We start from the raw sequence: 27,384 nt of genomic DNA, 5'->3' as shown, positions 1-27,384 counted from the left end.
TGACTTTGTTAACTGTAAAAATAATATTCTAGTTTTATAATCTGCATTACATTTACTACTTATTTACTTACTATCAAAGAACTGTAAGAATAAAATCGAAAAACAACAGCTGATAAGCGGACACATGACTAGTTCTTTTGTTTATATTATTAACGTCGACAGCGTCTTCTTTGTCTGGTTTTCTCGGCGCGTATTTTGATTTAAAAAATATCCAAACGTATTTTACTTATTTATTAATAAGTAATTTAAAGATTACGGAAAGAAATTATAACCCTAAAATTACACAATTAGTAATAATTAATGAAACTCTAAAAATTGGAACGTTTTCGCCATATACTCCAGCCATTTCTTAGTTGTTACGTCAGCGCCAAAGGTCGATGTAGGAAAAAAGTTAACTAATTTCACTTTCGCAATTTTCAGTCGATCGCCGGGGCCGCTATCGTCGCGAGCAGCGTGAGCGCGTGCAGGGGGCCGTGCTTTGGCCAACAACAAAGCCCAAACGTACAATAACATAATATGCTGCCGTTAGAAGCCTATAAAGAAGTTAAAGACAGTAAATCTAATGTAGCCACCGGCCAGTGACGGTCGTTGTTCTACCCCTGTGAGAACAGTGTGATAATCCGAGAGGAGGTGAGATGCTCATAACTTCAAAAGGAGAGGAGTTGCACAAAGTACGCATTTCAAAGAGCGTGAGATGAGATCCGATTTTTCAACAAAACTAGCGGGAGTGTGCGTGAGGTTAGATTAATTAGCGAAATTCGATGAGAGGAGATGAGATAAAAAGTTAGCTTACGGTGGTTAGAGGAGATGAGTTTGAGTTTAAAATTTTAGAAACGGGAATGAGGTGGAGTGAGAGTTATCACAAAATTTTCAAAAATGCCCATCACTGAGTAAAACAATGCGGTATATTTTTTAGAATAAAGTTCGCTTTACGAAAGGTTGGTATTACCAGATATTTATAATATATTTCTTAAGGGAGAAGTATCCATTTAGGCCATAAAGATTAAACAAAGTCCTTCGGAGAATCAATGCAGATTCGATTGGTAGCAAATTTTCCACCAAAAGGAGGTTGTGAACACCGCATCACGTCTCAAAATTTACCGCGCGTACTGTTTTTGCTAACCATCTAAAATGTACCTACTGCGTAACAATAGGTACTAATTAGTAAATCCCTCTGTTATAGCTTTAGAAACTCGCTAAATGATGAATTTCTTCCAAAAAGGATTTTGAAAAATCAGCGGGATCCTGCGAAGACACTGGTTTCAAACCAATAACATTGCAAGATGGGGAAATGGGAGCCGTAAGAGATAAATTATCTACTTCTGGTAGTTTTTGTGAATGGTACTTATTTATATACTTCTGGTAGTTCTTATGCATGGTACTATTTTATAAACTTCTGGTAGTTCTTATGTATGTTACTCTTATATATACATCTGGTAGTTCTTATGCATGGTACTCTTTTATATACATCTGGTAGTTCTTATGCATGGTACTCTTTTATATACATCTGGTAGTTCTTATGCATGGTACTATTTTATATACTTCTGGTAGTACTTATGCATGGTACTTTATTTTATACTTCTGGTAGTTCTTACGTATGGTACTTATTTATATACTTCTCGTAGTCCTTATGCATGGTACTCTTTTATATACTTCTGGTAGTTCTTATGCATGGTACTATTTTATATACTTCTGGTAGTACTTATGCATGGTACTTATTTATATACTTCTGGTAGTTCTTACGTATGGTACTTATTTATATACTTCTGGTAGCTCTTGTGCATGGTACTCTTTTATATACTTCTGGTAGTTCTTATGCATGGTACTATTTTATATACTTCTGGTAGTACTTATGCATGGTACTTTATTTTATACTTCTGGTAGTACTTACGTATGTTGCTTTTTATATACTTCTGGTAGTTTTTATGCATGGTAATTTTTATATACTTTTGGTAGTACTCACGAATGGTACTATTTTATATACTTTTGGTAGTACTCACGAATGGTACTATTTTATATACTTTTGGTAGTACTCACGAATGGTACTATTTTATATACTTTTGGTAGTACTCACGAATGGTACTATTTTATATACTTTTGGTAGTACTCACGAATGGTACTATTTTATATACTTTTGGTAATACTTATGCATAGTACTCCTTTACACACTTCTGGTATAGAACAGTTGATGAAAAGACGCAAAACTTTGATCTTAGAGAAACAACCAAAAATCTTATTAAATTAAAAAAACACACATTTTATACGCAGTCAACTATTTTGAACAAAACATAATATTTTAGAATTGGCTATCTTACATATAAATTTTTTACTTATGTTACATAATTATACATAAAACTACACAGCATAGTAATTAATTTCCTAAAATGTCTACTTCCTTCGCATAAATCTAGCGTTAGAGTCTACAAGTTGTCCTCCGTCGTTTCACTTGTTAGATTAAAGAGTCACCAATAAGCAGGTGAAATTAATTAATGCAAAATACTATGATATAAAATTCCTCAATTCTATTTTGATAAATTCGCATTTTCTCATCAGAATCGAATGCACACTTTTTAGCTGTATGAATTTTTTTATTTATTCCCTCTGACTCGTGAGTAATGGAGTAATCCAAACGAAATTATCGGCAAAATATAAAAATATATTTAGACGACGTTTTTGAAGTATTTTAACCCCCCCCCTCCCCTTCTGATACAATTTTAATGAAAAATTATTTCTTGGCGGGCAATTTCGGTGCTGGTTTAGGGCGCTTTTCATTCCACGTCCGCTAATTGAAGGGTTATACGAAGAATTTGCAAGTGCCCAGAAGCGAACCAGACATCGTACCATATTTAAACCAGCCATCAATTACTGGAGTTTATTACATTATTATGGAATGCAGCGACCGATAAAAAAACTTTGTTTTTGCCTTTATAAACGACATTAAATGATCTCCTATTACACGCTTCGGGGCGTTTTGATGGGGACTCGTTAACCCCGTACGTTTAAGCCATCCTGAGAAGAGGGGGAACTTACTTGCCTTTTAATATAGGAACTACTTGTCTTTTTTACGTTCTAGCGTTAGCATTACCAAATGCTAGGAAAGGGATTTCACGTGACATGGGTACCATATTGTCATCCCATTTTCCCACAACACCATCTTGAAGTGTAACTTGTATGAGTGCAGATGTACAGCTTGCACCTCCTACAAGCTCCCCCTTCACGTTTTCTGGTTTTGGCCTAATCTGTCTATTAACTTTGGTTCACACTCGTTTTCCGTCAAGATCAGTTACGGCTATCATGACCTTATATCAAATGACGTCGTTCGATTTAAATTGAATACGGATTAATGCAAAATTATCAGTCGTCCGTCTGAAAATATTTGGATTCATTTCACCGTAAGTAACGTAATAGCCATAAGTATGACACTGAACGATTTCATTTAATGTCTGTCATACAGTGATTGCGTAAAAGAAAATTTCGGAAAAGCAAACTTGTCTTTAGCAGAATCATTCTCAGGTTAGTTTGATGGTAATAAATACGAGAAATTACGTGTTCGGGTCTCGTGTACGTTTATATTAGTCCATTTAACGTTCTGAATAAATATTTCATCGTAAACTAGTAACGGATCGCTTAGCGTTGTTAGTCCTTATCCATGTAATGTCATTGGCGGAACCAATTGTCTGTAAAATAAATTAGCGTTGGGAGAGTAAGAAGTGTCACACTTCTTCGTGTTACTTATAATTTAACTGATACATCATCCCCCTTTTGTTTGAAAATCATTAGTATATCATATAGTTGGAAGGCGGGGGGGGGGATTGATGAAGCTTGAAATACTCGTTAGGGTGCGCTGGCTTCGACTTCGAGATGAAACAGTTGTTATAACGTGAACGAACACCGACCTGACACTTTTCTTCATCTTTTTGGAATTTTCGCCCAGAGGCTACCATCCAACCTGAAAGAATTTTATTACGTTTCATCTTCAGTCTCTTCTTTCATTTTAGCGCGTTTTCTTCTGGGCTTTTAGCCTGGAATTTCCTAGTAGAAAAAGATTCCACGTCCTCTGGCCATTTTGTTTTTTTTTGGATATGAAACTATTAATTGGGGTTACGATCGCTGTACGCGCGTCGTGTCGGGTGTCCTTCGTCGAAGATGTGACGTGTATTCTCGTGACGTCATCATCGCTGTAGTGGAAGGCTAGTGTCATCCCCCTTTCCCCCATGGCTATCTACCTTAGTGTAATGGCCGCCATCTTCTCGTGAATACCACCTATTTCCATTCGAGACGACTCTTTCTTGGCGTGGACCCTGTCGCACCTGGGTCTGGTGAGAAAGAGTTGCTCTACATCAAAATTTTTAAACCGTTTTTACGATTTATAAACGCTCCAAGGCGGAAGATTCCGTGTAATTTTCATCAAAAGAATTTGATTAATTTTCGGATATCTCTTTGTGGTAGACAGGTTTACCATTATGTTTTTAACCGAAAAGCGTATATTTCAATCATACATATTCTTTTGATTGCCAAAGAGATCAAGGACTACCAGGAAACTAACAGAGACTAACAGACTGATTACTAACCCTAGCTTTCTCTGGCATAAATTTTCAAGAACATTTATACGTATATAGGTATATCTCTAAAATATTGTTTTGTATAAAAGATGATTTTTTTTTAATTTATTAATAAACTTCTTCAACGTTCGGTTAACATCAAAGTGCAGTATCTCTTCGTAGATGACTTCGTAAACAATTTTTTTCTTAATTTAAAATTAATGTCCTTCATTGTTGTAAGATAAAAGAAAACTATAGTATCTTGGATCGATCTATACAATGCACACTCGGTCGACGCCATATTTAATTGGATCGTAAAATCATTTAAATCCTAATCTAAATAACCTTTGAGATACTAGAGCTATTACTCTAGTAATAAGAGAGGGTTAAGATTGCGCTCGAAAACACGTAGGGGAAGAACGTCTATGGGTGTAGACGTTAGTTTATTGCGCGCAGACTGTTCACCCTAGTGTTGTTAATTTTCCGGAAAAATAAAATGCGGTAAATTTTCCGCAAATCGGAAAAATAAAAAATTGAAACATAAATTACTTTTTAAGGGTTTTTAATGTTTTTAACTTTTTATCGATATAAAATGTCTAATATCAGTAAACATACTACAAAACATTAATAGTGTTACATTGTTAATCAGTTTAAACTAGTCTAGAGGTTTAGTTTTACCACAGAGAAAGTCTATGATTTTACTTTTAGATTCGAAAAAATGAGGCGAAAATTATTTAAATTTGCGAACAATATATTAAACTAGTCATGGAATGAAAACTTTTTTTTATTTTTTTCGGAAAAATACGGAAAATTTTCCGGAAAAAAGGCCTCGGTCATTTTCCGGAAAATTTCCGACTTACAACACTAGTTCACCCTATGAGTGTTTGAGAATAATAAATCGTGTAGGGAGTCGGAGACAGTGAATAATTTCACTCCAATTTGATTTTAATGTGAAATTTCTTTAAAGAAAAAATTTTCATCTGTTAACACACTTAGCGACTGATAAACCTGGTGGTAGAAAATATGGAACTATTTAAAAAGCGTTAAAAAATATTTGGTTGACTAGATGCCCCACTTGCGCTAACAAAACAATATATATAAACTCAAAAAATATCTGCCCTTTTTTCGAATGAAACAATCAAACAAATATACTTTTTGGCGGATTTAACAAGTATCTACCACTAGTCCGTGACCCCAAAACCCCAAGTTCGATACGGACCGTTCCCCCGACCCTTAAAACAAATACTTCCAGACTCTCTCAAGGCGTAAAAAATTGTTTTCAAATTTATCGCTAATTCAAGCGTCAGTTCGGATGCTATCAAATAAAAATGAAAAAACCTTCCTTCCTTCAACTACAAAAGGCTGTTCAACTTTTCCCGTCAGTCAGTAAATAAAAAATCCTTTGTTTTTATCCAACTCCTTTTTACAACCCCCTTTCATACTGTTATTTGATTTTCAACGGGCCATTAAACGAATCAATGAGTGTACAAACGAAACAAACTTTACCCGTTTCGCGGGCCCTATCTACAGTGCTAGATTACCGACTTTACCGGGTTTCGTGCCGTGTACGTTACGTAAAAAGTACACAGGTAGAAAGACCTCAAAATGAAAACTTTAAATAAAGCCAGAGAGAGAGAACCTGTATATTCCGACGAGTCTACCTTGGAAAACTCGTCCTAGGTACGTTTTTGAGCGACACGCGAGGCCTTTGCCAGATAAAACTTTTATAATATTCTTTCATGGTACATTAGCGCGCATGCGCGAAAGTTTCGTCCGGATAAAGGTGAATATACGGCTCGCGGCAGTCGCCAATGACGAAAATAATATTTTTGGTTCATTTTGTGAAACGCATTTATTTTGTTACCGCTGCGCTAGATTTATCACGTTTCTCCAATAGAAGAATTAAATAAAGTTTTGTGTTTCGTGAATCTTGCGCGAATTAACTGTGTGGCTGTTTGGATAACTTATAATATAATGGTAATTATTCTATTTTAATTCTTCTCTATTAGGCCTAGGTTAAGTTCTGGCTTATTTCAAATAAAACTAGGATATGTTGGAATCTAGATGGTTTTAAAATCAGTTTAAGAGAGCTCTAAGCCTCGGATGGTATCAGCGCTACACGCCTTCCTTCTTTCCGGGCTGACCCCTGACCCCCTCGATATTTCCTACGACCCCTTATTGTCTAGTTGTCAATGTAAATGCCACCGTTTCCTTCCGGTAGGGGTTGCCCCTCTTCGGACCAATTTTTTTGGCGGTGCTTTGAAATATATGGACGTTTATGAATTGTACGCTCTTGTTACGGAGACAAACATACACCGGAAGCCAATGCATTTGTCATATATTTTGATCAGGAAGTTTACTTTTCTATGTTCTGTTTATGATTTATACAAACGACGCTTTAGATACGTTTTTCGAATTAAAGTATAAACATTTCGAGAACTTTCAAATTTTGTAAATTCGGTCAATCTTCGAGTAAAACTTTTGCTTCAGTAAAATTTCAATAAGCTTGCGCTACTTCTCTATACAATTTGCTATTAACCCAGTTTGTAATTTAATACTGAAAAGTGTGAATAGATGTTTAGTTTATATATTTGTGAATTTTACGAATAGATGTGGTAAATTTTCATTTAAAGTCACGTTTTCTCCGAAAAGAAACACCATTCAAGAATTGGCACTAGATCTGAAATCTTGTTTCCAAAATTCCCGTTTCCTTAAAGGACTAATTTTATAAAATATGGCTCTTCGTAGAAAAACTGTATTTATGATTTAATGCTCTACAATTTTATCATTGGTTGCGGTTTGGTTTTAGCTTTATGGTCTCAGAAATTCAAAGGTTTGACCCGATGGGCTAGCCAGATTTTTTTTCTTTATTATTGGATCCAATACATTTCAGATATTTCACAGGAGGAATATTTACTAAAATATATTTATTTTTTAATTATCTGGATATTTATATTTCCTACAGTTATACATTTCTAGCTTTCCCCCAGAAATATTTCCAATTTGTATTCTATAGATTTCGAATATTTCTCCTCAATTCTCCGGATTTCTTGTGGATTTCTAGATTTACGGAAATATTTCTTCTAATTCCTCGAGATTTCTAATGTCTTCGGATTTCCCAAGATTTCTAAAACATCGCCGAATTTCTCATAGTTCTGAAATTTCTTATGGATTTCTAGATTTCCAGACCCGTGGAAATATGGGCAATATTTCTTATAATATCTTGAGATTTCAAATATTTGAAATCTCAAGAAATTATAAGACATATGTCTTATTATTTCTCGAGATTTCAAATATGTCTTATTATTTCTCGAGATTTCCAATATGTCTTATAATTTCTCGAGATTTCCAATATGTCTTATAATTTCTTGAGATTTCAAATATGTCTTATAATTTCTTGAGATTTCCAATATGACTTCGAATTTCCCAAAATTTCTAGTTTCTCGTAGTTTATTTTGGATTTCTAGATTTCCAGTAATAATTATCGCAACTTTTACACCAGATTTCTGAGGTTACTAAGCCTCTCGATTTGACCTCTCTAGTGCGAACCTTGCTAAGAGTGAGCATTTGGGACCAATTTAGAGGCATAATGTCCCGTTCCATTCTTCTTTAATTGCGGGTTTTGGAAAAACTCGAAAACGGTGAATACAAATGACTTGGAAAATATAAACAAAAATAAAATGGCGCTGACCCGCGATATCGGGCGGGCTAGACCGGTTTAGAGATTATGCGTCCAGAAAAAAAGAAGTGGGACAATAGGAACCCGGTGTCGTCAATTCGAGATCGCGTCTATTCTAGTCGAGAAATATACTACCATAAGTCACATAATAACCGTAAGTATGACAATTAACGAGATTTACAACCAAACTGATTTTCATAGTTATTGCGTAATCAAGATGTTTTCTCAGCACAGAGCCCTCTAGCGTCTAAAATGTGCGCTATCTGTTTTCCGATAGATAGGCGAAATATTAGCCTAAAATGATAAAAATTAAAAAAGATTTTATCGGCGCCACGAGCTCATGTTTTTTTTATCACGCGTGATTCGCACGCGGGCTTCGAAACAAAGCCAAAGCCCCTCGCGACTCCAAAACGTGCTCTCCGATATTAGGCTTAAGTTTTTATCAAAAAGTAGTCATCCAAAACGGTAAGTCGCGAGTCCAAGTCACAGAGTATCAGTGCCGATAAATGGTTCGGTTAGAAAATTAGCATTAAAGCAATAGGAAGTGTCATACTTATTGTTTTTATGTTACTTATGATACTACTCCCCATCGCTCACTAAAAAATGTCTCTTATTAAAAATATTCGAAATTTTAGATGAATTGCACGCCCCGTACTCTACAATTAGTGACAAAAAGATAATAAGACTAAAAGTCGGGGGTGGGTATATTGTATAAAATTTACTAAATATAACCATAGAAACTTGTAGTTTCTATGATATAACCGAATCGAGTCCTCAAAGAAGTCCGCACCCCAATCCAGGCTTTTAACAATAGTGTCTGGTAATGGTTATTTTTACTTAGTTTTTTCCGCAGGGCGCATTAGTGGGTGCTGGGTTTGTTAAATGATCTTTTCCTCGGAATAGAAAGAGTCTTTCAGACGTAACCCCTCGCCACTGGCCCTTCTTGGTCGAAGTCACTGACCCGATAGCCGAGAAAAAAGGTTCACCCAACGAAACAAACAATGGCTGCCCGAGAAAAGGGATCCCTTTATTTTGTTAGTCGACAATCTTTCTTTTCGTTGGATACTCTTTTTTCGTTACAATTTCCATTTGAGATCGCTATTGTGTGGGACACGCCAAGCCCCAACTCTTCAATTTATTTATAAGGATTTAAATATAAATTAGGGGGTATCTATTTTTTGGAACTGGGGTGATTGTGTGATATTGCATATGGAGTAGGGATTGCATTTATCTTTGTTTGTGGAATAAATATGGTTATACTTTATATTTGACTCTTTTTTTAACGTAATCCTTATGGCATCTGTAGTGCTCCTACACTCTGGCTATTCAGTGTATGGGAAAGGGTAGTGCACATTTTCTGTTGTAGCACCCTACGCGAATAGTTCAGTGTTTCTGGATTTCTCACGTTATCCGCTATATAAACTGAAAAGGCTATTTGCTTTATAATGTAGTATTGTAGATTATCACACTTTTTCGGGCGATTGTTAGTCACTTAAGTAATCAGGTGTACAAATTCTAGGATATCACAGGAATTTGCTTACGAAAATCACTGCGATTTATTTAAAATCACGGAATATTTTTCGGAAATCAGTAATCACTGGTTAAAAATATTTACAAGTGACTACCACTTCGTTTGGGAGTGGGGTATCACTATAGTGTTATAGTTTTCAACAACAGTTTTTTCAAACTATAGTGTTATGATTTTCCAAAACAGTTTTGGCGATTAGTAGTAGAACCCAACGATTCTAAATCTAATGCCATATGATAGTTGCCTTTCCTAAATTAAGTGTAATTATTTTTATCCTTGGCATTTATATGAACATTATAGGCTTGTTAGTTATATTTATAATCACTAGGGATTTCCGCTACTATTGGCAATAAAATCACATCCGTATGTGTTGGGATGGGTATCTGGACTAAACTAGAACCACGTGACGTCCCTCAAAAAATCGGCCATACGGCAACGGTGAATCTGAAGCCAATTATCTCATTGAACTACTCATCATTAACGGGGTTTTGTGTCGTTAAGTCTATGTATTTCAGAGTACCAAAAGAACTTCAAGACGGTGAAGATTTTACACGAATTCTTATTAGGAAAACGCCCTTTAATAGATAGTTTAAGTCAACGCTAGAAATCATGTAGTGGGTACTGACTACTTGTAGGAGTGTAGACGTAGCTTTATTGTGTACAAACTACACTCCTAAAAGTTCTCCAGTTCACGTTTTTAGCGCCGTCGAAGCCCGTCTATTGTCAGTCGAATCCGTCGTGCAGTTGCGACTTTCTCGGAAACAAAGTTCGTATGAAGAAGACTACTGTTATTCTTGTTTATTCCAACAATTTCAAATAGACGTACATGTAAGAATGTTCGTGTAATCCTTCTCATGAGAAAGTTTAAATCATATTTTGCGCTGTTAAAGGTTATTTGTTATTGGTAGGTCACGTTGCCTGTTTTTTCGACCTTAATCTTTGCTTGCTAAGCCAAATAAAAATATTTAAAATATAGGAATCTATATTTTATCTCGGTATACGTTAGGGATACACACTCTCTTCCGGAAATATCTGTTAAACGTCGAGATATCTTTGAAGAATCCTGGAAAGTACAGTTTCAATTCCTTTTCTGTAATTTATTTTTGAATACGCTAGTAAATTGATTGATATTTTCATTTATTTCAGCGAATGATGAGATTTGTTACACTTCATTATTGTTCAGATGTTTTGTCATATTTCGAACATCTATTACACAATTTTAAACATTTTCAACACTTTTTGGACAATTGAAATCCCAGCAAATGATATATTATTATTTGGGTCATTAAATTTGCTCAAAAATAAAGAAAAATTAACCCAAAAAATGGCAAAATTGCCAGATATTTTAGCAGTTTACAAATTTTCAGAAGCCGGTGCGGAAAGTTTGGAAAGTATTGAAATTTTAAACGATTTCTAAAAATTATCAATCACACGTTAATGTGTTTTGACCATAGTCGCTTTTCTCAAGGGCAAAATCGTTTTTACTAGCCTATACATGTATAGATAGTACAAATTTAAGCATGCTTTATCGAACTACGTCGTATAAACAGGCATCAGTAATTGGGTCAACCTTGAACGGCACAAAAGATTATTTTAGCTTTCCCATGACATGTACTACAGGGACATTCTCACAGGTATGTCTTAAGTTTTATAGCTAGTTATCAAGCAAAGGCGATAGTCGTAGCGTGTGTAAAGGCGGCGTAATAAAGTAGAAAACTGCCGCCTTATCCATCCTTTTTTGCCAAAGTCGGCCATCACTATAAACAACGCCCGTTTGTATAGCCGCGTGAAAAATCGCTTTTATCATTTGAGAATCGGTATGTAGCCTTTGGCAGTACGGATGAATTCCCAAAGGATAAAAATAGGCCAGTTTCTATAGTAACGATCTTAAAGGGGGACATTGCTGACATTGGCGTCACGGACAGTCGCGATCGCGGGGTATACAAACTTCACTCGATCTCAGCCTTAACCCACATCAATGGGTTAACTAATACTTTCACCATCACGGGTAAAAAATCTTTACGGACGCTTCTCCGCGGGATATATACTTTTACGCGATAAAGATGGCGTTTTTACCTTTTATTCGTATAACTCGAAGGAGTGGTCAGGTAAAAGAAAAAACCTAAGGCTTTTCCGGAGGCGGTTTTTGAAACTATTTTTCTTAGAAAGATGAATCCCTTCAACCACTCTAGGCTTACTAGTCGACCAACAAGATTTCTTAAATACGAGAAATACTGCATGTTGAATTCGCGCGAAAACTTGTTCCAGTGAAGGGGTTTTTCTAATAAGAATTCATGGAAACTCTTCGCCGTCTTGAAAGAAATTTCCGCGTCTAATTTTTTACTGAGAAATGAACACAGTGCACGGCGCAAAAAGTGTGTCTCAATGGGATAATCGGTCATGGATTCGAAAAGACTTTAAGTCGGATTTGGTCCCAAAGAGGGCGTGGTTCTTTTTTACCATGATAAACACTTCTAAAGCAATATTTCAAAATTATTAATTTAAAAATTGCAGCTGAAATCTTCTATACATATTTCAGTTCTCTTAGTATCCAAGACCTTGTTTGGGAAAAACAAGCAGACGCGTAGTCACTCTTAAAAGTTGTGTACTTAATTGTGTTATTACCTTTATTTCTCAACTTTTCTGTGATTTTCCATTATTATTGTTTCCCCCTTGTGTTTTCTCAGTTTTTCTGCGAATTTTCAGTTGTTATTCTGATTTCTTATGCGAATTTTCAGTTGTTATTCTGATTTCTCATGCGAATTTTCAGTTGTTATTCTGATTTATCATGCGAATTTTCAGTTGTTATTCTGATTTCTTATGCGAATTTTCAGTTGTTATTCTGATTTATCATGCGAATTTTCAGTTGTTATTCTGATTTCTTATGCGAATTTTCAGTTGTTATTCTGATTTATCATGCGAATTTTCAGTTATTCTGATTTCTTATGCGAATTTTCAGTTGTTATTCTGATTTCTTATGCGAATTTTCAGTTGTTATTCTGATTTATCATGCGAATTTTCAGTTGTTATTCTGATTTCTTATGCGAATTTTCAGTTGTTATTCTGATTTCTCATGCGAATTTTCAGTTGTTATTCTGATTTATCATGCGAATTTTCAGTTGTTATTCTGATTTCTTATGCGAATTTTCAGTTGTTATTCTGATTTCTCATGCGAATTTTCAGTTGTTATTCTGATTTCTTATGCGAATTTTCAGTTGTTATTCTGATTTCTCATGCGAATTTTCAGTTGTTATTCTGATTTCTCGTGCAAATTTTCAGTTATTATGCTTTTGTTTTTTTTCAGTTATTATTATGTTGCTCTGTGATTTTCAGATTTTGCTCGATTTTTATGTGATTTCTAGTAGTTTTCTTTTGTTTATTCCACTGGTACTATTTGTAGAGCTGATTACCTAAGTAACACCATCGATAAAAACTGGGTTCCTTCGGAAATTTAAAAACAAAATAATTAAAATTTGAACATTTATTTTCTATATTTTATATTGTTTTTCATATTTTTAAATTAATTGACACCAATTTCCCCCTTTTGAGCTCATCAATGAGAAGAAGGCTGAACGTTGTAGCTCGGGGCTTTTTGAAGGTTTTCTCCTTTTTAAAATGATAATTGTAACGCGCATAAAAAGCGCTTTTGTTCATTCCGATTTTCACCTGCCGGTTTTGACCTTTTTCTCGGTGAACACGCGCCGATGACTCATAGCGCATCATCTATATACCGGCATCGAAAAATAAAAGTCGTTACGTCAGGAGGTTTTTTGCTGCTTTATTTTTTATATTCGATGGACCTTTATATAGCGTCTATGGCGGCCCCTCCATCCGACAGTTCGGCCCAAGTCGGCAGGCCCGGGTACGAGCTGCGATAGTGAGTGGGGGAGAGCGGTGTCTTTACGGTCGGTCTAACCCAGCCCCTGTAAACCCCCTCCCAGCAATCTACAGTGTTTATCACGGTCGGTTGGCTACAAACAGAGATTCTGACTTTTCCCGATATACGAGAAAATTAAATATCAACCTGTAGCGTTTTATTTTGTACCGATAAATAGCTTTTTCTTATTATTTTTTTCCCAGACAATGGACTTGGATTTGACAGGTGTATAGGTAGCTTTGACGTGACGTCATTATCTTAATAGAGGAAGGCTGGTGTAAACCCTAATGGCGCCGCGCAATTGAGCCAATGGTTGCCGTCTTAACCAGATTTCTTTGTAAAGACGACACTTCAATTTCTGCTCCCAAAAATCATCAAATCCAATTATAAAATAAAACGACCCAATGGGTGGGTTTTCGTAACTCCACATTCAATTGACTGAATTTTCAATTTATACGCCTAAAATAATCTATTGTCGTTTATTTTCGATCCGTTCAGCTGGCTGACTACGTTGCCCCACAATTTATTTTCTGTATTAAGGATTTTTTCAAGGTTTTTGAAATTGGAATTATCTGATTTATCGGTTTTAAGCAAACTGGTTCCACCCAATCGTGAAACGCATTTTGACCTCCTAAATTGATAATTTGAACCCTTTTCGCCCGATTTTTGGCACTGGGCGATTCTCAATTTTCGCTACGTAAAAAAAAGTAATTTATTTATTTTTAATAGAAAAAGTTCCAAACTTAAAACAAATATTGTTTTTAATATAATTATTATTTTTAATAATTATTAAAGCATTTAATTTTTTTTTAAATAATTATACATCGAATGCGGGTATAATGTAATAATTATTTAAAATTTACGACCTGATTTGAAATAATACTTCCTACATACGTTTTATACCTTTATAAAAAAAAGTACTACAGTTCGTTGCCATTTCTTTGTTTACTACAGGCTGTTCATTTTGGTTTTATAAGTAAAAATAATAATTTCCAATTAGTGGGTTTTCGTTGCGAAATTATAAAGGCAAATTTTTCCCTTCGCGCATCAGAATTTTATAAAGGTAGCTAGCATTTTTTATATACTGTATAAAAGTAAGAAAAAAACCTTCCTTATAAAATGAAAGAAGACCAAACAAAAAAGGAAAAGTTATCTTTGTTGGCATGGCGAGAAAAATGGAGCTTGATAATTGATTAAAGAAAGCGTTTTTAATTTCGTGGTGGGAGAGATAGAAAAGGATTTATTTTATTTTTAAAGAAAATGTTCTTTCCTTAATTCCAATTCGACTCACGTTCGATCGTTTTTGTAGTTCCCAACCACCCGCCCTTCTTCAGAATGAAAAATACTTTTTGCAAAAGAGGATTTTGAAATTTTTGCAAGAGAATGATTTGAATTTAAATTTTTGATACAGACGATTTATTAAATTCGGTATTTCTTATTTTTGGAGTGCGTTAAAAAACTCTTCGAAATATTTAAAGGGGATAGCTAAAAAAATCGAATATAGTAAATATACCCCGAATAACGATAACGATATTCCCCGAATAAAGATAAAAATATACCCCGAATAAAGATAAAAATATACCCCGAATAAAGATAATAAATATATACCAAGAATAAAGATAATAAATATATACCCCGAATAAAGATAATAAATATACCCCGAATCTAACAAATATATACCCCGCATAAATATAATAAATATATACCCCGAATAAAGATAATAAATAAATTCCGAATACAACAAATATATACCCCGACTATATAAAAAATAAATAAATAAATACTCAGAATATAAGAAATATAATACCCAGATACCAAAAATATACCCGTTTTTAAGTGCGTTGAATTGTGATGAAGTGTTTCTTCGTCATAAATTTAACAAATATGAAAACCACGAAAACAAGTAAGAACCAGAACCATTAACTACGTTTGTAGTTAAATCTAGATTTTAAGCTTAACTTAAAATAAAAGTAATGGGCGTAAGAAACGTATTGTTGGTCTTAAATCGCCTTGTATTTTATTTCTCCATTTCACGTTATAATCACTCTGAAGTGTAACCAAGGATCCTATATATAGGATCCTTGGTGTAACCCTTCTTTTACGCGTAAACCCGCTTTAGGCGCGTGGGCTGTAGCTGTTTTTAAAAGGGCGGGTCTTACTTCTTGAAATAATTTTACTACGACGTCTAAGATAACCCGTTTTTCCTGATTTTGTTTTACTTATATTTTTTAGCGTACGCGAAATATTCACTCCAGATAGGTAGCTTTCTTTTTAAATTGAACAGATTTGAACGTCAGGTTTTGCTCGCGTCCCAAAATTGAAACCCCTTTGCGCTAGAGGAATTGGTAGCCAACGTTAGTGGACGGAGCTGTACAATTTGAGCCAGAAATGGGCGGAACTTTCTTCGCATCTGTGTATTTCTTTTTCAGTTGGGACGCCCGCCAAGTCGTATAATCTTCTCGAATATAAACGCTAAAACGCTTGGCTTTTTTTGTCCGTATTTCTAGCACTTCAGTCCATAAATTACTTTTTCCTCTTTTTGCGCGCTAGATGTCATGCAAAAGTGAAGGGCTGGAAATATAATTTCGGGCTGGTCATGCATGAGCGCCACCTCTCGGTTGCAACCCTCAATCACCGGCGCCACGAGCTGCTTGGGTCAAAGGGGGCATTTCCAAACAACAAGTTGGCCAATAACTCTTAGTCGTTTCTCTCCGAGGTTTTTTCAGTAGTTTTGGGCATGGGGCGCCATTATGGGAGCTAATTGTTTATTTATGCGAATAAGCCTGTGACGTCACGGAGCCCTTGCAATATACGGAAGAGAAATAGCAACTTCTCCAATTTAATCTATTCATCGTCGCATATTAGCCTATAGCCACCGGTAATGAGACAAAATCCCCCCGTTGCCGAACAAAATACTCGAATTCTCATAGGGAAAACGATTTTATATAGAGGTAGTTATATCAAGGCTCGCGCAACGGTTAGGTTAGCCAGGCGCGTAGGCACCGGTTTCATGGGTTATCCGAAGAAAATGGTAATGAGACAAAATCCCCCTTGACAAAATCCCCCATCAAGATCAAAGTGTAGTATCTGTTTTCAGCTTAAAAGCTTGTGTAGTGTGAACAGATACTACACTTTGATTTTAGCCAAAATGCCGAGAGCAGATACTAAACTTTCGTGTTTTCTTAGTTTTGGGGGGATTTTGTGCGGCAGCGGGGGGATTTTGACAGGGAATTTTGTTCCATAATCATAGCCACCTAGTGGGTTAAATCGCTACTAAACGCAACCAGTATTTCTATACCTAACAATGGAATTATTACACGGATCATCTCAACATATAACCATTTTCCCTAAGTACAAATAATTAATCTCGTGCCATAACCATGGAAATGAAATTTGAAAATGATATTTTAGCAACAAGTGGTTCAGTTTTATATCAGTAGGATCAATTCCATAAGGTTTCTCGGAGTACCTTTGACTTCTTAAGGTGCACTTCTTAAGTTTTTTTATCGTCGAACAGAGCTTCTTGAAAAGATTCTGGAACTGGAGAGGGTGTTCAAGGTCGAAGTCTCCTTTTTTGGCGGGCTTCGATTTGGTCACGTGTCCCGCTAATGCTCTTCTCTACGGGCAATATTTCGAAAGAAAATAACGCAGGCTGGCACGTTCTAGGAGTAGTTTTGGCGGGAAAGTCGTGACGCAATGTTTGCACCACCTATAGCTAAAATCCAATTACACCCAGGTTCAATTGATCGCTTTTACCCCTTTCCCCTATCCACCTTTTTTGGGAATTTCTGGATTGTCGAGAATTCAAAGTTTTTTCCAATTAACGCGAAAAAAGTAATGGCGTTTGAAAATGATTGCGATTAATTAAATACCGAAATAAATGTTCAGTGTCCCTTCCAGTTTGTTTGTTTTGAGGTGTCTGGAGAAATGTGGTGTACGTTTAGAAATAAATATTAAAATCAATAATAAAATGTTTCTAAATCTTAAGAAATCCGTCAAAATATAAAATAAACGAAAAAATCTATGAAAATCAGAAATAAATTAATAAAAATCGGAATTTTTTAATATTAATGCATCTCTTAAAAATTAATGATTAATATAGAAATCATAAAATCATTTTGATTTTATGGAAAGAAATACTAATGTACCAATTTTTGCTATCGTTTTTGGCTTAATTCCGTAACATACATTTTCAAAAACTTAAATAAAACATTTATGTATTACTATAGATTCCTGTAAAATATTTTGTTCGGTACAAAATAGCTAAAATTTTCGTTGAAAACCTTTATTAATTTACTATTAAGCTTCATAATTTGGGCTCAAATCAAAGGTAGTTTTTTCCATCAACCAGGGGCTCCCTGAAGAATACAACTGTGTAATCTGCCACGATAAAAGTGATTTTAATCAGGGGCGTAGCCAGGATTTTGTTTCGGGGGGGGGGGGCACACCATTGAAAAAAAAGTAAAAAAATAAAATAATATATACGTTTCGGGGGGGTATGTGCCCCCTGTGCTCCCCCCCCTGGATACGCCACTGATTTTAATGCTAAGAACGTTGCAATGGCCTTATATTTATACATAGTACTTTCCTATCCCGCGAAATGGATAAGCATCATAAGCTAACAGTATTTCCTACTTATATTTTTTAATTATATCCTAAATTTGCTAATACCTAACTGCAATCGGAAAATGAACCGTTATCAGTACGACCATTGTTCTCGCCATGACTACCGTGGTTATCTTTAGGGTCAAACGGGGTGTATCATGATTTAGGGGCGATTTTTAATCCGTCATTTAGTTTAACAATGCTTGTACGTCTAATAATATATCACGTTATAATTATATCCTGGTAATACGTATTTCTCAACCCGAACGGGAAAACAATTAAACGCTGGGCTCCCATTGTGATAATTCCCCTCTGTCAAAATTTAGAAATGTCGATTTCCTCAAACGGGACTGGCCCCTCCCTTGTTTCGATTCTGAATCGTGTTGGCTGTTCCGCGCCCACCTTGTTATCGGTTGCGTCATTATTATAATAATAAAATAATGGGCGGATTATTCTTTTTGAGCTAAAGTGTACACTTTTTACCCCAAATGTGACCCGCTGACAGCAGGGAGAATTGCACCTACTACTCAATTGCATAATTTCGTTCGTTTTTACCTCTCCCAGGAACTAGGGGAGGGGTTTTACAATCACCGTGTCTGTGTATGGGTCAGTTTGATTAATCCATGGTGGGTCTAATAATAATAATAATAATAATAATAATAATCAGCTAGGCTAATACCCTTGGCACCACCCTAGGCCTAAGTCATCGAGCGACTTTTAAAGCCTTTTAATTCAGGTGGCCGGGTTACAAATGCGTAGGAGGGTGGTGGCAAGCCCTGCAAGCCACGCGAGCCAACAGCTCCCTACACTAACTATTACCGTTAACCTCAACAAGTTTTTATGGAAGGGGAAACCGAAGATCTCGGGGGAAAACCCCTTAAACCAGTGGGGAGAGAACTTGCAAACTCAACGCAGAAGGATTTGTTCCGAGTTTTCACCCAGTGCCACAAGCTGGGATCGAACTCGTCTCCTCTTGCTGCGAGGCGAAAGTGCTAACCACTCCGCCACCCCACAGTCTGTGTGTCTGGGCTGCGAACGCTAATGCATTTTCGGGGCAAAGTGAAATCACCGCGTTCGCAGATTCTTTGAATTAGAGAAAAGCTTTTCCCAAAAGAGCCCTCATTTTGTCATTGGGTGTAGTATAAATTTTTAACAATTTGCGTTAGTATTGGGCGGGATTCGAACCCGAGCACGACCGGTGAGCGAATAAAATATTAACGCCCCCTTAAACCAATAAAATTACAAAAATGTACTGGGCATTGTTGAGATATGTATCCGTTTTTGTAACCAATCACTTGTAGATCATTAACCTAACCTAATCTAACGTAAGTTCAGCTTTGAAAAAGAATATGAGCGGCACTTCTCATTGGATATATTGAAATGCAAAGTGCCCCCCAAAACGTTTCTCCTATAGGCACTTCGCGTAATAGAAAAATACGAAGCTGCCATCGATTACACCAACACGAGCTATTCGCCATGTTAAAATTAGAGTAAAAGGACATCAAAGAGCTACACTATCTACCCAACCTCAAATTCCCAGAACAGTAAAAGAGTATTCAATTAATAAGTCCCAAAAAACAATGTTAAAACTTCAAAGCACGCATCTTTTGTTTTTGATATTTTATTTTTTTGAAAAGAGGCCACCTTAAAAAAAAGTCCCCGCTTCATTGTTATTTTATTTTTATGGACAACGTGGGCCACGTTACGTTTGTTTTGTCCCCGCTACACCCCCTCCGCGTCGTCAAAGGGGGGGGGGCGAAGGGGGATGGAATGGGCGGTGTTTTGTCATTAGAAGAGGCCAGCCACGTTTATTTTTCCGCCGAACGTATAATTTATAATTAAAGGTCTGGCTCGCTTCTTCTGCTCATTAACTCGCTAACTAATCACTTAATTGCTTAACCTTGAAGAAACAAAATTATAATTTTTTTGCGGGAAATTACAAATTTATACAGAGACTTTGGAAAGCCGTTCATCACGTAAAATCGTTTGCAATTTAAATACAAAACTTGAAAACTGCCTTGCGTAGATATATTAGGAATACCTTGACAATCGATACCTTTTTAAAATAAAATAATAACTTTGGCCATGGTCTCTATTGTTTGGCGATATTTGTATCTATAAAAAGCATGGGTGACGTCACAGTGCCATTGTACCCTTGAAAAATTACCAGAACACCGTTGTGCCTTAGAAATATTTTTGTATTTTTATGAAGTATGCGAAAGATAGCGTTATATAGCTTTTATGTAGTAACGCTTGCTACGTGGCTCATTGCAATTAACAATTGCGTCCAGCTTGCATCCAGCGCCGCTAATAAATAGAAAAACACTGAAGCCCCCTAGTGTTCTGTGGCGACTTTAGCATACTCTTGAGTAAACATTTTAACAAAATGGCTGAAAATGAACCAAAATGGCTAAAATTGGGAAAATGTGAGAGGAAATTAAAAAAATTACAGACATTTTTAAAAAATATTTCGAAATTGTTTGAAATAAATTATTTTTTCAAAATTGAAAAAAATTAATAAATTAAAAAAAAATTGATCAAATTCAGTAAATTTGATCAAAAACGATTATAATTGACAGGAATTGATTGAAATGGATTATTTGCGAAATATCGGAACAATATATAGATTAATTGATGTATTTGAAAAAAAAATATTTTTCAATTTAGTCAACAATGATCAAAATTCGAATTAATAGATAAAAATAAACAAAATTTTAAATTAAAAAAATTACTAAATTTTAAAAAAATCTCAAAAATCTGTATATATATATATATATTAATCCAATTTTACACAATTAATTACTTTAAATTTTGATCAAATTGGTAAAATTGTATTAAATTTTATCAATTTTGGAAAAAAAATATTTTATTTCGAACTATTTTGAGATTTTTGTAAAATTTAGTCATTTTTTTTTATTTAAAATTTTTCCCATTTTGATCTATTAATTCGAATTTTGATCATTGTTGACGAAATTGACCAAAATATTTTTTTTTTTCAAATACATCAATTTATCTATATATTGTTCCGATATTTCACAAATAATCTATTTCAATAAATTCATATCAATTATAATCCCTTTTAATCAAATTTACTGCTTTTGATAAAAAAAATTTAAATATTAATTTTTTTTTCTATTTTGAAAAAATTATTTATTTCAAACAATATCGAAATATTTTTTTTAAAAATGTTTGTACTTTTTTAAATTTTCTCTCACATTTTTCCAATTTTAGCCATTTTGGTTCATTTTCACCCATTTTGTTCAAATTGATCAAAAGTTGATCAATTTTGATTTTGTTTGTAAATTTTTATCTATTTTTGGCATTTTCAAAATTTAGAAATTTGTTAAAATTTTTCACAGGGGAGGCCTATGTTAATTTAAATTTTTTGTTGTCAAAACATTTTTCGTTGCCATGCAAAACGGTTGCCCATTGAATAAATTCCCTTTCGGTTTTTTCAAGTTAAATGAAGGTCTACCAATACCCCGAGTTTGAACAAAATCGGTGGGTTACACTTCGGAATGTCTCCTTGCTACTAGGGTTCAATTTCGCTAATATGAATATATTTTTTGATGTCGAAATATCTGACGATCTTTTAGTAGTCCGGTTCGCAGGAAACTTTTATAAAGATTGTGTAAGTGAAATCACGTCCGAGGCGAGTTCTTTTCCATTATTTCCGTACATAAAGGAAGGAAAAGTTGTATATTCAACTCCATCGGATGAGGAAAAGCTTCGGTCGGTCCAACGTACGGCGTCTAAATCGGGAAGACATTCTTTTCAATCTACAATAAAAGGGAATATTTCCGAAGAAGTAAAAGTTAAGGGTGAAATGACAAAGTCGACCGACCACGGATGAGGCCAATGGTTACCCCTCCCCGCTTTCAGAGCCATCATCGTGATATCTCATCCCACCGACACCCCAGAGTTACGAAAGCGGTGTTTCTTTTCCGTTAACTTTCCGGAATTCTGGTTCCAAAACGGCGAAAGCGAGACATTCTTATATTTCGCTCTGACAACGCCAAAATGAAGTAACTGATATATTTTATTGACGATATTTCTGTAATACTGATTTAGCGATTGTGAATTGGTTGTATGGGTTTAAAAATGGTTTTTACTGTTGACATTTTTGTTCTATAGTTATCATTATTGTTACCATAAGTAACATAATAACAATAAGTATAACACTTCCTATTTTTCTAACCGAACCTTGTTTCGGCACTGATACTCTCTTCAAGCTGTGACTTGGACTCGCGACTTACCGTTTTGGATGACTACCTTTTGATAAAAATTTAAGCCTAATATCGGAGAGCACGTTCTGGAGTCGCCAGGGGCTTTGGCTTTGTTTCGAAGCCCGCGTGCGAATCACGCGTGATAAAAAAACATGAGCTCGTGGCGTTGAGAAAATCTTTTTTAATTTTTATCATTTTAGCCTAATATTCCGCCTATCTATCGGAAACCAGATATTTCGGCTTAGCGGAAGTCTCGCGTATTTTAGACACTAGAGGGCTCTGTGCTGAGAAAACATCTTGATTACGTAGTAACTATGAAAATCAGTGTGGTTGTAAATCTCGTTATTTGTCATACTTATTGTTATTATGTTACTTATGTTGTTACTAAAATATCTACGAATAATTATGGTCAAGTATGCTACTTAGGGAGCATGAATATGTTGAGACTATTTTAGAGTTGCTCTTAATCCCCCCCATGCTCTAAATAGAAGTTCCTCCCCCCCCTAAAAATCAAATCAGCCCGGGGGAATTCAATCATGATCGTGTCAATAAAGTCATTTTCGTTCTTGTAGAAATAAATACCTTCATGGTCGCTTAAAAATATTATTTTCCTATGTAATATATGTATGAAATATTATGTTAAATATGATAACTTGAAGTTACTATACATTTCAAACAATGATTTTATTTTTTTAGAAATAAATTAATAATTTGTAATTTGATTATTATTGTTAAAGGGATCGTTTTTTAATCGATAATTCGTCTGTTCATGTATAACGTAACTAACGCCAATTACCACAAGCGTCGGTTAAACATGGTGACCGAAATGCGAAATTAGGTGATCCATTGTAAGTTTGTAATCTTATATTACCTTTAACATCTACTTAATTTGAATGAAATTAGTGTATTTTTTTAAATATCTGAGTTACCACATCTTGGCTGTCAAATAGAATATTTCAGAAACGTCGATAAAACTCACAGCGAAATTTTTACACTAGGATCGCGTGCAGACGGTAATAATGTTAGTCGCTTCCCGTTCATTGTTGCGACCACGTTGTGACGGGTCAAGATTGCAGCAATATGGCGAAAATAGGCCGAAATAATTATTCCGGTATCGAGGCCCTCTATACTTGTATTTTGCTCAACTTCCGATTTCGTGGTTCGGCTCTTACGGGGACAGCTCGGCAGAGGGGGCTAATAAAGTACCTTGTCAGGTGGCCGGTTGCGCACTCTCGCCAACTTCCGCTCGAGCCGCTTGACGGAATCGGGTAATCGGCTCTTTTCCCAGTAGCGCCAAAGGACAGCGCTCAATTTGATTGCCCTGATTTTAAAAAAATTAGCGTTGAGTCATTGTTTCGGTGAAGTATGACAGGGTTTAAACAGAAATGGTTTCTTCGCCGCGGAAACTGTACCCTGTTTCTCACTTCGTTCGGACTGTACGGTGACCTTCGATGGACTTATAGATCGTAATCGTACTTCGCCGAAGCCCATTACGGGAGTGTTACGTTGGCTTCCCTGCATCTACATTTCTATTAAGACTTTTATTAGTGACGCCACCCTCGCTAATAACAGTATTTCCAGAAGTATCTAATGAGAGAAGTGTCCATAGAAATAAAACATAAACATTCGCCGGTACTTTTGAACTTCCATGTTTATGGTGTATCACTTAATTTCGCATTTTTACCACCAGGGGTGATTGTTACGTTAGCAGATGATTTTTCGATTTAGTTCATACTTCCCTTAAAGGCTTAATGAAAGAGATTTTCCCGTCAAATTGCGGAAATATACACCGCATCTAGGCCCCAAATTTTCGGCGTTTACTACAACTGCATACTTATTTAAACTATATTTTCACGATGATATAGTTTTTTCCGAAACGTTTTTGAGAAATCAGCGTGAGCCTGTGAAAAGAAAAATTAATACTTCGGGCTAAAAGTATATTATATACTTATGGTACTACCAAATTGATCATTGTTGCGATACAAATCCGCTAGGAGGAGCTCAATAATGAATTTCCCTAACTCAAATGTCAATACGTGAAATCTCGTAACAAGATAGTAGCACTTCGTAACTTTAGCCATGGCTACCATGTTGGTATACTATGACGTCATACTGCCAAATCCATATTGCCTAGAATCCTCGAGATGGAATCAAACCACTTGCGCCTGGAAAACGCACCACTTCCACCTAGCGGATTTCATAGATCTTTTAAATTTGTTTTAAAATAACTCTTACTTACGACGTTAGTATAACGGTAACGTACAAGGTTAAAACTAATGTTTGGAAAATTAAGAGCAAAATTTAATCAACATTTTAAACTAATAATAATAATAATCAGCTATGCTAATACACAAGGCACCACCTTAGGCCCAAGTCATCAAGCGACGTTTAAAGCCATTAATTCATGTGTCCGGGTTACAATGCGTAATAGGGTGGTGGCAAGCCCTTCATGCCACCCGAGCCAACAGCTCCCTACACTAGCTATTACCGTTTACCTCAACAAGTTTTTATGGAAGGGGAAACCGAAGTACTCGGGGAAAACCCCTTGAACTAGTGGGGAGAGAACTTGCAAACGCAGGAGTTGTTCCGAAATTTCACCCAGTGCCAAAAGCTGGGATCGAACCCGGCTCCTCTTGCTGCGGGGCGAAAGTGTTAACCACTCCGCCACCCCATGACTAGTTCTCCATCGAAGCTATATTTCGAATCTATATTTCGCATCTATAGCATGTACCTCTACGTTATTCGTGGAAAGGACAAAAGTCCGCCCAAAGCGCGGGTACAGACTTTGTTTACGTCCACGAGTCAAGGTTCCTCAAAGCACGAGCCTTTTTTGCATATCAATGCGTTTAAACTTTTTTGGGCACAATTTCCATCTTTCATTCGGAGGGCGGGGCCGTTTACTATTGTTCCCTTATTTTGGGCCACCTTCGACGAAACTTGAAAAGGCTAGCCGCAAAATTACTAGGTTGGTTTCCGAATTCGTCTTACCGCCCTCATGACAACTCTATTAAGTTTGCCAACATAGGATCCTTGGTTTGCCTAATCCGTCGCTATAAGCGAAAAATAATAAATAAATGTACCTTCTTTTCAAATCACTTTCGCGTTCTCTTCATATTTATTTATTTTCGTATTTTCGTAGTACTCTCAAACTTAGCAGTTTTTAACGCTCATCTCTAGACTCTTTTTGGGAAAATTGTCCCGGGGCAAAAACAAAATTGTACTAGCTAACTTTCGCGCGTTTCAATTGGTTAGATTTGGCGGGAAAAGAACGCGTCATAACGAATACGGCTTCCTATTGGGGAGACGGGATTGTTTCCTCACGCGTCGCCTAGGAGACGCGGCGTCCCGCTCGGTGGCGCTAGAGTCGGCTTTTTTTTCCGCGGATAGTAACTTCGAAATTGAGGGGAGATAGTAAGTACCCGAATCACGCCAGCTGAAAACGCAGCCTCACGGGTGATTTAAACTTCCAAACTCGTGGTTTTCAAACCCTTTTTAGCCCTCTAAAACTAACTCGATTGTTATAAAGTTTATTTACGACGATACAGTGCGAAGATTAACTTTAGCAGCGCGAAAGAAATTTGTTATTTGGTGCCTTTTTCCCCCAATGGAATAATATCAAAAGTGCGTCGTGTTGAAATTTCCTGTCCGCGTCAACCGGGGAAATATTTCGAAAGGCACCCTTACCTGGACTGCCGTAGGCTCTCACCGATCTACCTGTACACTCTCTTATAGGTAAGCCTTCGTAAACTATCTAATCTTACCGAAACGATGCCATCCATCTTATCTATTCGTAAGTTTCATACGTCAGTCAAGTTGCGTATGACACTGTAGGTTTTAATTAACTTTATTTAATACAATACCTTTCAATGTCAGGAATATTTGCCGTATAAGTTATTAATATTTAGGTATACGTTAGGTATTTGTTGCCTAAAGGAAAATAATCTTGATATGAAATTTTACAGACGGATAAAATTTATTATATTCCATATGCTTTAATTAAATTAATTTAATATGCAATATAGTTAGTAATTATCGAGGGGCTAACCACTTCCTAAAATTCTGTACACCGATTACGGGAGTACAAAAATTAGTACAGCCTTTGGTAGTGCTAAATCTGTAATCAGTTAGGTAATCATTTTAGTACAGTCAAAGCTACAGGCTTGTACACCGATTACGGCAAGTGATCAACCCCTCGGTAATTTTTGGAACCTAACTTAATATAAATGCTCTTAAAATCCAATAATTTAATTACCGGTATATTGTAACCGCTGATTTAATTATCCTTTCATCCTGTAATTAATATTAATATTAATTCCGATACCACATTGTTTAACTTTCTATAAAGCGGTTAATTATACAATAAATAAGCTTTTCCTTTAAAAATTAATGACAACATCCCGCGGTTGTTAATGAAATTGGAAATTTACCCAGAAAACCATTGAGGAAGTGGGTTGCGATGAAAGATTTCGTTAATAGATTTGACCAAATGGAGATGAAATTTCATCTTCTTTCGTAGACTAAATATCTCGATATCGCGTTACGTATCTAGATCAGCATTTCACAAACGCGCATTTCGCAAGTGACAGGAAATCCTGGGTGCCCTGAGCCAAAATGCTTTCGCCACTGCGCGAATACAAGCATTGGCGGCAGGTACTTATCCCTCCTTATAATTTATTCTAATATAAGTCTTATCGTGGAAATAATAAAGACTTTGGAACATCTTATTCATTTCCGATAATGGCCGGGCCTCATCCGAAGTCCTTTCTGGCTATAGTCAAAAAACGGGTTACACGTGTTTTGGGTCGTATTCGTCGGATTTTTAATTTTGGGACAAACCTGTTTTATTCCAAGCCAACGTTAGGGTCTTGTACAAGTTCGCGCTGAAATGATTATTATAGTTGTAAAGAAAACTTGTTTATCACTTTTTT

General features: G+C 35.8%; 1 protein-coding gene and 1 long non-coding RNA gene across 3 annotated transcripts in view; one reads left to right on the top strand and one right to left on the bottom strand.

Annotated features, from left to right (window-relative positions):
* The first annotated feature begins 6,183 nt into the window (after window positions 1-6,183).
* The window catches only part of ec (ubiquitin specific peptidase echinus), a 42,895-nt gene continuing 21,694 nt past the window's right edge, over window positions 6,184-27,384 (top strand). Inside the window, exons 1-2 of one of the 2 annotated variants that reach the window (XM_090158105.1) lie at window positions 6,184-6,324; window positions 6,417-6,518. The gene's annotated coding sequence lies outside the window, so the exon portion shown is untranslated. Of the gene's footprint in view, window positions 6,325-6,416; window positions 6,519-25,865; window positions 26,189-27,384 lie in introns of those variants that run through there. The other variant, XM_090158104.1, reaches the window with a different exon arrangement.
* On the bottom strand, window positions 24,537-26,967 carry LOC149926995 (uncharacterized). Its single transcript, XR_016473717.1, has 3 exons — window positions 26,884-26,967; window positions 26,709-26,746; window positions 24,537-24,643 (listed from the first exon to the last, which is right to left on the bottom strand). It is a non-coding gene; the product is annotated as an uncharacterized LOC149926995 (long non-coding RNA).

This window comes from Leiobunum rupestre, chromosome 9 (assembly GCF_980474605.1).
Source record: "Leiobunum rupestre chromosome 9, qqLeiRupe1.1.hap1, whole genome shotgun sequence".
Taxonomy (NCBI): Eukaryota; Metazoa; Arthropoda; class Arachnida; order Opiliones; family Sclerosomatidae; genus Leiobunum; species Leiobunum rupestre.
Note: the sequence above shows the minus strand (reverse complement) of the source record. Positions and strands in the feature narration are given on the sequence as shown.